General features: G+C 42.0%; 1 long non-coding RNA gene across 1 annotated transcript in view; it reads left to right on the top strand.

The window, feature by feature from the left end:
• The window catches only part of LOC135362676 (uncharacterized), a 62144-nt gene that overhangs the window by 9183 nt on the left and 39150 nt on the right, over window positions 1-13811 (top strand). The window contains exon 2 of the long non-coding RNA XR_010407624.1: window positions 1319-1502. This is a non-coding gene — a long non-coding RNA (uncharacterized LOC135362676). The remainder of the gene's footprint in view (window positions 1-1318; window positions 1503-13811) is intronic.

The following is a 13811-nucleotide window of genomic DNA, read 5'->3' as shown; positions in this document are numbered from 1 at the left end:
ATCTTCCTAAACAATATATTGTTGGATTTGCTTGTTTTTGAGCTTTATAAAAATAGAATCACACTGTGTGTGGCCTGCAACCAGCAGTTTTCACTGCAAATTATATTTCTAAGATTTATTCGAGTTGTTGTATATAGCTGTATTTCATCCAATTTTCCTGCTGTATAATATTCCATTTCCATATTTGATTCCAAATTTTCCTTTGGAATAAAAAGATATCCACCCTCTAGGCAAACAGTTACTTTCTTGGTGATTTTTGGAGAAAAGCTGTTCGATCATTGCAAGGTCAGAATTTATAGACGAGAATGTTTCTTCCTTTCACCCACCAAGGAAACACATATCACCCCATGTCATTTGGAGGGTTTGCCTTCAAAGTATGTTTGATATTGCATAGCTACCAGAAAATGCATCAAAGTACAGCTCACTAAACCTCTCTATATTCACACCAGTCACTCCATAATTTCAAAATTGGGTAGCCTTTTATTTATTTATTTTTTAAGATTTTATTTATTTGAGAGAAAGAGAGAGAGAGTATGAGCAGGGGGAAGTGCAGAGGGAGAAGCAGCCTCCCCACTGAGCAGGAACCCGATGCGGGACTCGATCCCAGGACTCTAGGATCATGACCCAAGCTGAAGGCAGATGCTCAACCGACTAAAGCCACCCAGGCACCCCAAGAATGGATAGACTTTTAGCCCACATGCCTAGATTACTAATTCTTCCTTCAATTCATTGAAATCTGCATCTTCCTCCCAGGTTAATCTGTTGGGTGGCTTTTACTTTCCTTTGGCCCTTCAGATTTGTAAACGTCTTTCCTTTGTAATTCTTAAGACCTTGGGCCTTGATGAATTCGGCTTCTTTTCCTAGGCTTCTCCTTTTACAACCACACAACTCTGTCAGGTATTGAAATGACAGCCGTTGGTAACAATCGTCGAATCTAGTGGATTCACACACAGTGTGATTCTATTTTTATAAGGCTCAAAAACAAACAAATCCAAACAATATATTGTTTAGGAAGAGGTACATGTTTGGGTAAAAAAAATTTTTCAAGATTTATTTATTTCCTTTAGAGAGAGGGAGAGAGAAAGAGCGTGTACACGTGGTGGGGAGGGCCAGGGGAGAGGGAGAGAGAGAATCTCTGTATGGGAGTTCACTGTACTAGTCTTTCCATTATTTTGTATGTTTGAAATTTTTCCTATATAAAAATGTGGGGAGGGTGAGGGATCAAATAAACTGAATTTTGGATGTCCTTTTTTGACTTTGATTTGGGAGTCATATCTTTTTTTTTATTCTTTTAAGATTTTATTTATTTATTTGACAGAGAAAGAGAGAGAGACCACCCAGCAGGGAGAGACAGCAGAGGCAGAGGGAGAAGCAGACTCCCAGCGGAGCAGGGAGTCCGACGCGGGGCTCGATCCCACGACCCTGAGATCAGGACCTGAGCCAAAGGCAGTGGCTTAACTGAGTGAGCCACCCAGGCGCCCCGGGAGTCACATCTTTTTAAGGTATATCTACTGACTAATTCTGAGGAATGCTATCAGGTAAGAACAAGTAGTCTCTATGACCCAATACGCAAAGTTGTCCACGACGCATTGCTAAGGAAGAAAACAAGGTACAGAGCAATACATATGGGCCTCTTTATGCAGTTAATACACATATGTGTGTATATGTATATACATGTATATATACGTATGTGTACATATATATATACATGCAAATGAATAGAAAAATGGTTAGAAGGATGCTCAGCATCTTGGCAACAGGCTAACTGAAAAGGTGAGTGGGAGAGTCTCCGATTTAGGGGAATAGGAAAATGGTAGTGAAGACAGTTCTGCTTTTGGGGGTGTTGTTTTGAATGTAATTAAAAGCAAAGGAAAATTAAGGGGTGCCTGGGTGGCTCAGTTGGTTAAGCGTCTGCCTTTGGCTAAGGTCATGATCCCGAGGGCCTGGGATTAAGCACCCCCCCATCAGGGCTCCCTGCTCAGTGGAGGGTCTGCCCCCCCCAACTTGTGCTCTCTCTCTCTCAAATAAATTTTAAAAAAGCAAAGTAGAATAAATGGATGGGATGAACTAGACGATTGTCAGGTATCTTCTGGCTGACATTTGTAGTGATCCTAATGGGAAGGAGAATGTCTGTCTTGACGGGGACTTCGTGAGAGGTAGTGGTCATGGGGCCTGGTGCGTCCTGCAGATTGAAAGGGGCAGCTGCAGCTCTCAGAAACACCTGGCCAGGGCACCTGGGTGGCTCAGTCGTTAAGCGTCTGCCTTCGGCTCAGGTCATGATCCCAGGGTTCTGGGATCGAGTCCCACATTGGGCTACTTGCTCGGCAGGAAGCCTGCTTCTCCCTCTCCCACTCCCCCTGCTTGTGTTCCTGCTCTCGCTATCTCTCTCACTGTCAAATAAATAAATAAAAAATTTAAAAAAAAAAGAAAAAAAAACATAAATTAAAAAAAAAAAAAAAAAGAAACACCCTGGCCACAGTTGCATGGATCACGTGGCCGCTGAGTGTTCTTTTAACACTCCTTACCCTGGTCTTACCCCCACTCACACCTGTCTGGCCTAAGAACAGGGTTGCTCCTGGAGAAATCTCAGGTCCCTCCTCCATGGGGCAAGGCAGGCAGCAGCCCCACCTTCTCCCCAGCAGAGGCAGAAATGGGGCAGGTCAATACCTCACGGGTAGCTACCTGTCGGAGTACGGAGAAGAAAGGCAAGAAGAATAGCCAAAGACCATCCCTTCTCCATGTTCAGCAATTCCTGCGTCAGTTACTCTGAACCCCTTTAACACACTTTGTAGTCCGCTCGGCTATGGCATGATACTTTAAGTCCTTCCTAAACTCTGTTTAGAGGCAGGGGTTACCTCTAGATAGTTTCTGTGATCAAAGCTTTGGGAAGTTTTTCTAAGAGAACAGCAGTTTAAGTAATTGGCACACTGCCTGCTTTATGGCATTCGGTGATGGACTTTGACAGACAGCTCAGAAAGAAATAATACTTTCTGTTGATCACTTGTTAACAGTCCAAAGACTACTGTAGTTTCAGTTAAGCCTCTGTGAATATTAATTCTAAACATACATGAAAAGTATAGTTTCCCTGGAGCTGGGATTGCCTGTGAACTTCCAGGGAGAAAGAGGGAGATAGAAACATATGTAGAGGGGCGCCTGGGTGGCTCAGTCGGTTAAGCGACTGCCTTCGGCTCAGGTCATGATCCTGGAGTTCCGGGATCGAGTCCCACATCGGGCTCCCTGCTCAGCAGGGAGTCTGCTTCTCCCTCTGAGCCTCCTCCCTCTCATGCTCTCTGTCTCTCATTCTCTCTCTCGCAAATAAATAAAATCTTTAAAAAAAAAATTATTAAAAAAAATATGTAGATATAGAGAGAGATAAATTCATTGAACAATTTTGTAGAAAACAAGGATATGATTACTTACAGGGTCTAATGTAAAAACCATCTTTTTTATTGTGATGCTCAAAAAGCTCTAATCAAAAAAAAAAAGATGTAAACAAAATAATAATATATAATTATAACTGGTATTTACATGTATAGGCCAGTCATAGAAATTAAAGGCTGAGATACAATTGAACCTGTGCTTATGATGCTTTGGGAAATAATGGGAGTATTAGGGACATGACCGAAATAACGGGCTCACATTTTAATGAGTACTTATTTGGCACATTATGCCCGTGACACTAAAGTGGGGTCATGTAAGCATGCTAATTGATTGAGGGATTCTTCCACTGAAATCAATACCAACAATTTTATTTTATTTATTTATTTATTTATTTTTAAATGATTTGAACTCTCTTTTTTCCCTTTTTTTTTTTTAAGATTTTATTTATTTATTTGAGAGAGAGAGAATGAGAGACAGAGAGCATGAGAGGGAAGAGGATCAGAGGGAGAAGCAGACCCCCCGCTGAGCAGGGAGCCCGATGTGGGACTCGATCCTGAGACTCCAGGATCATAACCTGAGCCGAAGGCAGTCGCTTAACCAACTGAGCCACCCAGGCGCCCAATACCAACAATTTTAAAAACACAACACAAACCAGGGCAGGTGAGGGTGAGAAGAAACTGCTACACTGCTTGCCATTGTAAACTGCTCCCACCCTTTCAAAAAGCATTTTCATAAAACGCATCAAGACTCGTAAAAAATGTTCCAATCATTTGACCTTGTGACTTTACCCTGGGCTCCTGTCTTCAGACAAAAGTACAAATACAGAGAAGACTATATGCACAGAACTTTTCATCAACACATTAGTCATAAGAGCAAAAAATGGAAAACAATGAAACTATCCAATAATTAGGGAAAGTTAAGTAAATTAAGACATATCCACTAAAAGGTACATTATGTGGGCATATATATGTTGACTATGAAGAGTATGTAGCAATATTTATTAAGTCAACGAATACTTATTGAGCCAGCTTTACCATATCATGCTAAGCTCAGGTGATACAATGATGCACAAAAAATGGAGGATTTGCCCTCATGGAACTTGCGGATAATACTTATGGTGTAATATTCATTGTAAATGACAGAATACAAAATTCCTGCACCATGACTGCCACTATGCAAAACTGAAACACACAGGCAGAAGGACAGGAACAAAATAAACAAAAATGCGTACTATGTATTTGTTTTATTTGGGGAAGTGATAGTACAGATAATTTTCCTCCCCTTTTCAGCATTTTACAGATTGCATTCGGGATTTTTGTAATTTAAAATATTGTGGGATGGGGGCGCCTGGGTGGCTCAGTTGGTTAAGCGACTGCCTTCGGCTCAGGTCATGATCCTGGAGTTCCGGGATCGAGTCCCACATCGGGTTCCCTGCTCAGCAGGGAGTCTGCTTCTCCCTCTGACCCTCTCTCTTCTCATGCTCTCTCTCTCTCATTCTCTCTCTCAAATAAATAAATAAAATCTTTTAATAAAAAAATAAATTAAAAAAATAAAATAAAATATTGTGGGATGTATAAGAACATCAAGAAATACTATTAGCTGGGGCTCCTGGGTGGCTCAGTCGTTAAGCATCTGCCTTGGCTCAGGTCATGATCCCAGGGTCCTGGGATAGAGTCCCATGTCAGGCTCCCTGCTCAGCGGGAAGTCTGCTTCTCCCTCTCCCACTCCCCCTGCTCTTTCGCTGTGTCTCTGTCAAATAAATAAATGAAATCTTAAAAAAAGAAATAACTATTAGCTGAAAAATGCAGAATAGTAAGGAGGACATATAGAATAGCTGGGGCTCTGCATGCTGATGAACAGGGATTGAAAACAATGGTGCATAAAGGAAAAGTATTATGAAAAGCAGTAGGATCTGATCTTAACTCATTTATTTTTTTTAACAAGTGCATGTTCATGGGTTGGTTCAAGGTCCTGTAACAATGTGTACTTTTAAAAGAGACGTGGAGAAATCTCCCGCTCTGCTAGTCCAAGAACTCTGGAGAGAGGCCCCTGGTACAGGTGGAGAAAAATCGCATAAATAAAATTTTTAAAAAAGATTTGGCTCAGTCAGTTAAGTGTCTGCCTTCGGCTCAGGTCATGATCCCAGGGTCCTGCGATCAAGTTCCGCATCGGGCTCCCTGCTCAGCGGAGAGCCTGCTTCTCCCTCTCCTCTTTACTCATGCTCTCTCTCCCTATCTGTCTTGCTCTCTCTCCCTCAAACAGATAAATAAACAATCTTTAAAAAAAAAAGATTTTAGGGGCGCCTGGGTGGCTCAGTCATTAAGCATCTGCCTTCGGCTCAGGTCATGATCTCAGGGTCCTGGGATCGAGCCCCGCATCGGGCTCCCTGCTCCACAGGGGGCCTGCTTCTCCCTCTCCCACTCCCCCTGCTTGTGTTTCCTCTCTCGCTGTGTCTCTCTCTGTCAAATAAATAAATAAAATCTTTTAAAAAAATGTATTTATTAGAGAGAGAGAGAGAGCAGCGGAGGGACAGAGGGAGAGGGAGAAGCAGACTCCCTGCTGAGCAGGGAACCCCATGTGGGGCTCAATCCCAGGACCCAGAGATCGTGACCTGAGCAGAAGTCAGACACTTAACCAACTGAGCCACCCAGGCACCCTGTTTTCCCTTTTAAAAATGAGGATAATATCATAATTTTAAAAAAATGAGGATAATATTATCTGCCTCAGAGATTGTTCTTAGTGCTAGAAATTATACATATATGCAGAGAGAAAAACTCTGAGATAGTGTTTCAGAATTATGATCAGCTACAGAGAACAGAAACTCAACCACAGTGGCCAAATAAGATAGACCTCTGTTTTTCTGTTGTTGTTGTTTTATTTTTTACATCACAAATATCTGGAGGCAGGCAGTCTCATTTTGTTATAGCAGCTCTGACATGAAAGCAGGGGACAAGGCTTTTCCAGTCTTTCTGCTCTGCCATGTTTGCCTGTGGTTTTGACTCTCATAGGTCCGAGATGAGTCCTCCACCTTCAGGCATCTAGGGCATTGTATAGGCAAAAGCCCATGCTAACTGAGGCTGCCAACAAGCTTTCCTATAAGCTTTTTTGCTTACGTTAGTCAAAGTGGGTTCCTATGGCTATTCCTAGTTACACATATATCCCCCCACATATTCTGTAGCCTAACATCTCAACTCTGTAGACAGAACTTATATCTGGCACAGAAACAAGTAATGTGTGCTTAATAAATAATACGTGTTAAGCTGAAACATTAAATTGTCTCCTCATCGAAGTATGATTCCCTATAAAATAATAAATCAAAAGTAAAATATTAATTTCTTGATTCAGTGTAACTAAATGCTCCTGTCTTGAAAGTTCTGTATGCTCCTTCTGTAGTGAATATCCACAGTGAGGAAAAGACAAAAGCTACTCACCTGGCTCCCAAGCCATCCTAAGAACCACATTATCCACCTTGCTTTTCGTCACACTTGCCAATCTGAAACCCAGGAGACAGAAACCAGAGGTAGTCCAACATGTGGCCTGTTTGGAGAGCATGGTCCACACTCTCTGCCACGGATGGAACAGCCACAGGTACCACGTCAACTGTCCAAGAGAAATACGTCCCAAATGTGGGCCTGGCAACTGTTAGGCAGCCATGTCTGTGAGAAATTGTATCAAGAGCTGAGGAGTCACTAAAATGAGGAGCTGAGTTAATTATCCTTACCTATGGTTCCCAAGGCAACAAGGCAACAACGCTCTTAGGATCCAGGGTAATAAGATCCTTTCAAATTCACTTGGGAGATATCGGTTGTCTGTGGCCTGCACCTGCCTACATGGATATGATTCATAGGGTTTCTGCCTTCTGCTGAGCCAAATAAAAGCACCCAGCAAATACATTTTAGTTCTTACTTGTGTTTTTTCAGGTCCCACTGATATACATTAAATACCGCCCCCCCCTCAAAAAAGGACCTCCTATTACAGATGTATCCACTTAGTGTGGAAGGATGTGATGTTCAGCAATTCGTTCCTGCCTAGATCCAGATTCTTGATTCATAGCAGTGTGGCCATTCGTGAGATGGGTTCAAGCGATGGCTTGCTTTTTGGAATCACACAGAGGAAGGTCACACAGGTCCACAATCCCTTAGCCACAATTCTGGAATTTTATTTTATTTTATTTTATTTCTTTTTTAAGATTTTATTTATTTATCTGAGAGAGAGACAATGAGAGACAGAGAGCATGAGAGGGAGGAGGGTCAGAGGGAGAAGCAGACTCCCCGCCGAGCAGGGAGCCCGATGCGGGACTCGATCCCGGGACTCCAGGATCATGACCTGAGCCGAAGGCAGTCGCTTAACCAACTGAGCCACCCAGGCGCCCCCACAATTCTGGAATTTTAGAGTTTTGTCTCTGAAACCAAAAGTTTGGCGCTAAACAAATTTGGCAGCAAAATCTGGCCTGAATTGATGATCTAAGTCTATTTATGATCCTAAGTCTATTTATTCTACTTGGTATAAGTAATCATACGTTTCCCTGTGGACATATCCATGGGTTTAATTATGGAGTACTGCCCCAGACCACTGGGTGTATTCTGCAGTGCTATGCAGGGTACACATGATATTCTCTGAAGAACTGAATTCCAAAACATAGGGCCCAAGTGTTTCAGATAAAGGATTATGGATGGGAAAAATAACACTCCAGGAGATGAGCCGTTATTGATGAGTTTTCAGCAGGTCACAGTGCACTTATTGCTTCTCTATAAACTGTAGAGCCATGGCTTTCCTTCCCCAAACATGTATTATCCAATCCTAACTATTGTGCACTCTCTGAGCCTTGTAGAAGATTTTGCAAACTCATTGTACACACCTCAAAGTTCTTACCTTATTAATTTGCACTGTCTCTGCCAATATTTACAAGGATTGCCCCTCCTTACAGGAAAAACAACTCCATTTCCTCGTACTGCTTTTCATATCAATAAGAAAACAAGTGTCCACCTAGAGCAAATATACTCGTTTCTCTGCAAGTTTCCAGGAAAAGCAAATTAGAAGAACAACTCAAGGGCGCCTGGGTGGCTCAGTTGGTTGAGCGTCTGCCTTCGGCTCAGGTCATGATCCCAGGGTCCTGGGATCGAGTCCCACATCGGGCTCCCTGCTCAGCGGGAAGCCTTCTTCTCCCTCTCCCACTCCCCCTACTTGTGTTCCCTCTCTCGCTGTCTCCCTCTCTCTGTGGAAAAATAAATAAAATCTCTTAAAAAAAAAAAAAAAGAACAACAACTCAAAGGAGAACATGTTCAGTGTTTTAAATGTATCCTCTAATTTCCTTTGTGTGGCTGTGGGGTAGGGTTTGGTTTGGTGACTTCTGCACGGTATTGTCATAGCAAATTAATCTCAAATTTCCAGATAAGTCAGAAATCATGATTTGGATTGAAGGGAAGCAGAGTTGGCCACTCCAGAATATATCTTTTTGGCATAAGGATTATTTTAGAGTGATCATTTTTTTAAAAAACAGCAGGCAGGAGAGAAGCCCTGAAAACTGAGTAGAAGTTACTTGGTTTTGTAGGGGGAATTTACATGTCTTCCTCTCTGTGCCAAGAAGAGAAGGAGGTCTCTAAATCTCTAGAAATTCTTTTTTTTTTTTTTTTTAAGATTTTATTTATTTATTTGACAGAGAGAGAATGAGAGAGCACATGAGAGGGGGGAGGGTCAGAGGGAGAAGCAGACTCCCCGCCGAGCAGGGAGCCCGATGCGGGACTTGATCCAGGGACTCCAGGATCATGACCCGAGCTGAAGGCAGTCGCTTAACCAACTGAGCCACCCAGGCGCCCCTATCTCTAGAAATTCTTATCAGTGAAGAAGACAAAGCTTTTTTTTTTTTTTGGCAAAGATTTTATTTATTTATTTGAGAGAGAGAGCACATGAGAGAGGGGAGGGTCAGAGGGAGAAGCAGACTCCCTGCCGAGCGGGAAGCCCGATGTGGGACTCCATCCAGGGACTCCAGGATCATGACCTGAGCCGAAGGCAGTCGCCCAACCAACTGAGCCACCCAGGCGCCCAAGACAAAGCTTTAAATCTGCACAACCACCTTATCCTTATTTACTGTGCTTTTCCTGGTGACCTCCCCTATCCTCTACCCTTTGCCCCAACATCTTTTGTGTATAACTGGAGATTATACAATGTGATAGCTTGGACCATTTCAGAGAGTTACTCAGTTTTCCTGGGTCTCTTCCATGTATACAATAGGTACACATGTTATTAAACTTATGTTTATTTTTCTACCATTAATCTGTCTTTTATTACATGGGAGGGGTCTCAGCCAAGAACTTAGAAGGCTAGAGGGAAAATTATTTTCCTCCCCCACCAGATCGTTGACTGAACAGGAATCAGCTGCGGCATACAGAACACATGAAGGTTTCATGGATGACAAAATTATTAGATTGGATTAATGGATTAACATCTAGAGTTATTTCTGTTGACCAACTGGGGAAGAGACATAGGCTTGTTGTCCTCTGTACCCAGAAAAATGGAATGTACTCATTAATGCATGACTAATGTATGACTAATTGCTCCTGTTGTAGACAAAACATATACCAACAAGTTGTTGACCTTAAAAGTAAAAGAGCCAGCAAGATGGGTTTATTTGGGAACAGCAGAGGAATTGCAATTTGGGACATGCAAGTCTGGAGATCAAAGGAGAAGAAAGTTACTTTATACAGAGAAGGGTTACGTTGAGAGGGTCTACATTATTATTATTATTTTTTAAGATTTTATTTATTTGAGAGGGAGAGAGAGAGAGATTGTTGGGGGGGTGCAGAGAGTAGAGGGAGAAGAAGAAGCAGACTGTCTGCTGAGCAGGGAGCCCGATGCAGGACTCAATCCCAGGACCCCAGGGTTGTGATCTGAGCCAAAGGCAGGCACTTAACTGACTGAGCCACCCAGGCACTCCAAGAGGGGCTACTTTAGACGAAAGTCTTTTGGAAGAAAGTGAGAAATCAGGGTGATGATGCTTTCTCAGTGGCTGAGTTGTGGTATTTTCTTATTGGCTGAACTTGTTGTTGGGCAAGGAGAAGTGCTTCCTTCCTCCTGCTGGAGTAATAAATTTTCTTGGGAATGCAAGGTCCTTCTCTTCTAGTTGGGTCTGCACTTGACAATGAGCAGCAGGGTGTGAGAGCTCTCCCTACTGGCCTCCCAACTTCATTTTATTTTTTTAATATGTAAAAGGGTTTTAAAATTCTTTTAAAATTTAAATTCAATTAATTAACATATAATGTATTATTTGTCTCAGGGGTACAGGTCTGTGATTCATCAGTCATAACACCCAGTGCTCATACAATACATACCCTTCCCAATGTCCATCACCCAGTTACCCCATCCCTCCACCCCACCTCACCCCCAGCAACCCTCAATTTGTTTCCTGTGATTAAGAGTCTCTTATGGTTTGTCTCCCTCTCTGGTTTCATCTTGTTTCATTTTTTACTCTCTTCCCCTATGATCCTCTGCCTTGTTTCTTAAATTGCACCTATCAGTGAGATTATATAATAATGTGTTTCTCTGATTGACTTATTTTGCTTAGCCTAATACCCTCTAGTTCCATCCACATTGTTGGAAATGGCAAGCTTTCATTTTTTTGATGGCTGCACAATATTCCATTGTATATATATACCACATCTTCTTTATCCATTCATCTGTCAGTGGACATCTGGGCTTTTTCCATAGTTTGGCTATTGTGGACATTGCTGCTATAAACATTGGGGTGCAGGTGCCCCTTCGGATCACTACCTTTGGGAAGCTCTATTTTCAACTTTCTGAGGAACCTCCATACTGTTTTCCAGAGTGGCTGCACCAGCTTACATTCCCACGAACAGTGTAGGAGGATTCCCCTTTCTCTGCATCCTTGCCAATATCTGTTGTTTCCTGACTTGTTAATTTTAGCCTTTCTGACTGGTGTGAGGTGGTATCTCATTGAGGTTTTGATTTGGATTTCCCTGATGCTGAGCAATGTTGAGCACTTTTTCATGTGTCTGTTGGCCATTTGGATGTCTTCTTCGCAGAAATGTCTGTTCATGCCTTCTACCCATTTCTTGATTAGATTATTTGTTCTTTGGGTGTTGAGTTTTGTAAGTTCTTTATAGATTTTGGATACTAGCCTTTTATCTGATATGTCATTTGCAAATATCTTCTCCCATTCTGTTGGTTGTCTTTTGGTTTTGTTGACTGTTTCCTTTGCTGTGGAAAAGCTTTTTATTTTGATGAAGTCCTAATAGTTCATTTTTGCCTTTGTTTCCCTTGCCTTTGGAGATGTGTCTAGCAAGAAGTTGCTGTGGCCGAGGTCAAAGAGGTTGCTGCCTGTGTTCTCCTCTAGGATTTTGATGGATTCCTGTCTCACATTTACGTCTTTCATCCATTTTGCGTCTATTTTTGTGTATGGTGTAAGGAAATGGTCCAGTTTCATTCTTCTGTGTGTGGCTGTCCAATTTTCCCAGCACCATTTTTTTTTTTTAAGATTTTATTTATCCATTTGAAAGAGAGAGAATGAGAGAGAGAGAACACATGAGAGGGGGGAGGGTCAGAGGGAGAAGCAGACTCCCCGCCGAGCAGGGAGCCCGATGTGGGACTCAATCCCGGGACTCCAGGATCATGACCTAAGCTGAAGGCAGTTGCCCGACCAACCGAGCCACTCAGGTGCCCCCCAGCACCATTTGTTGAAGAGACTGTCTTTTTTCCATTGGACATTCTTTCCTGCTTTGTCAAAGATGAGTTGACCATAGAGTTGAGGGTCCATTTCTGGGCTCTCTATTCTGTTCCACTGATCTATGTGTCTGTTTTTGTGCCAGTACCATACTGTCTTGATGATGACAGCTTTGTAATAGAGCTTGAAGTCCGGAATTGTGATGCCGCCGGCTTTACTTTTCTTTTTCAACATTCCTTTGGCTATTCGGGGTCTTTTCTGGTTCCATACAAATTTTAGGATTATTTGTTCCATTTCTATGACAAAAGTTGGTGGTGTTTTGATAGGGATTGCATTAAATGTGTAGACTGCTCTAGGTAGCATAGACATTTTAACTATTTGTTCTTCCAATCCATGAGCATGGAACATTTTCCCATTTTTTTGTGTCTTCCTCAGTTTCTTTGATGAGCATTCTATAGTTTTCTGAGTACAGATCCTTTTTGGTTTTGGTTAGGTGTATTCCTAGGTATCTTACGGTTTTGGGTGCAATTGTAAATGGGATCGACTCCTTAATTTCTCTTTCTTCTGTCTCCTTGTTGGTGTATAGAAATGCAACTGATTGCTGTGCATTGATTTTATCTCCTGCCACTTTACTGAATTCCTATATGAGTTATAGCAATTTAGGGGTGGAGTCTTTTGGGTTTTCCACATAGAATATCATGTCATCTGCAAAGACTGAGAGCTTGACTTCTTTGCTGATTCGGATGCCTTTTATTTCTTTTTGTTGTCGATTGCTGTGGCTAGGATTTCTAGTACTATGTTGAGCAGCAGTGGTGATAGTGGACAACCCTGCCGTGTTCCTAACCTTAGGAAAAGAGACAAAACTGAGAGTTTTTCCCCATTGAGAATGATACTTGCTGTGGGGTTTTTCATAGATGGCTTTTATAATATTGAGGTATGTACCCTCTATCCCTACACTGTGAAGAGTTTTAATCAAGAAAGAATGCTGTACTTTGTCAAATGCTTTTTCTGCATCTACTGAGAGGATCATATGGTTCTTGTCCTTTCTTTTATTAATGTATTGTATCACATTGATTGATTTGCGGATGTTGAACCAACCTTGCAGCCCAGGAGTAAACCCTACTTGGTCATGGTGAATAATCCTTTTCATGTACTGTTGGATCCTATTGGCTAGTATTTTGGTGAGAATTTTTCCATCCGTGTTCATCAGGGATATTGTCTGTAATTGTGCTTTTCAGTGACGTCTTTGTCTGGTTTTAGGATTAAGGTAATGCTGGCCTCATAGGAAGAGTTTAGAAGTTTTCCTTCCATTTCGATTTTTTTGAAACAGCTTCAGAAAAATAGCCAACTTCATTTTCAGTGAGGCTTCCTTTCTTCAGTTTCACAAAGCTGAAGGACATTCCAAAGCAAACTCATGACTCCTCACTCATTTCTGAAAGGAAGGCCTATAACTCAAAAAGGAAACTCAGTAGACTTCACAGCTTCATAAATTTGCATTCACAGGACACCACATGCTCTTTAATACAGATATGAAAATCCTCTGTGTGAATAAAGAGCTTGTGCTTAGCAATGAATTGTCTCTCTTCATGGATCTGCATTGGCCTTTCCACTAAATAATTTACTTCTGGGAGAAAAGTGACTCCCAAGTCTGTTCTCCTTTGTGCTCTGGGCTTGGGGTTTCAGCTACACCAAATCTTACTGGACCAACTGTTGCCTGGCCTATTGCAATGGTCTTAGCTGTTTCCAAAGAGAG

Source organism: Mirounga angustirostris, unplaced genomic scaffold (assembly GCF_029215605.1).
Source record: "Mirounga angustirostris isolate CCGP_5_RB_7025 unplaced genomic scaffold, mMirAng1.0.hap1 SCAF_15, whole genome shotgun sequence".
NCBI lineage: Eukaryota > Metazoa > Chordata > Mammalia > Carnivora > Phocidae > Mirounga > Mirounga angustirostris.
Note: the sequence above shows the minus strand (reverse complement) of the source record. Positions and strands in the feature narration are given on the sequence as shown.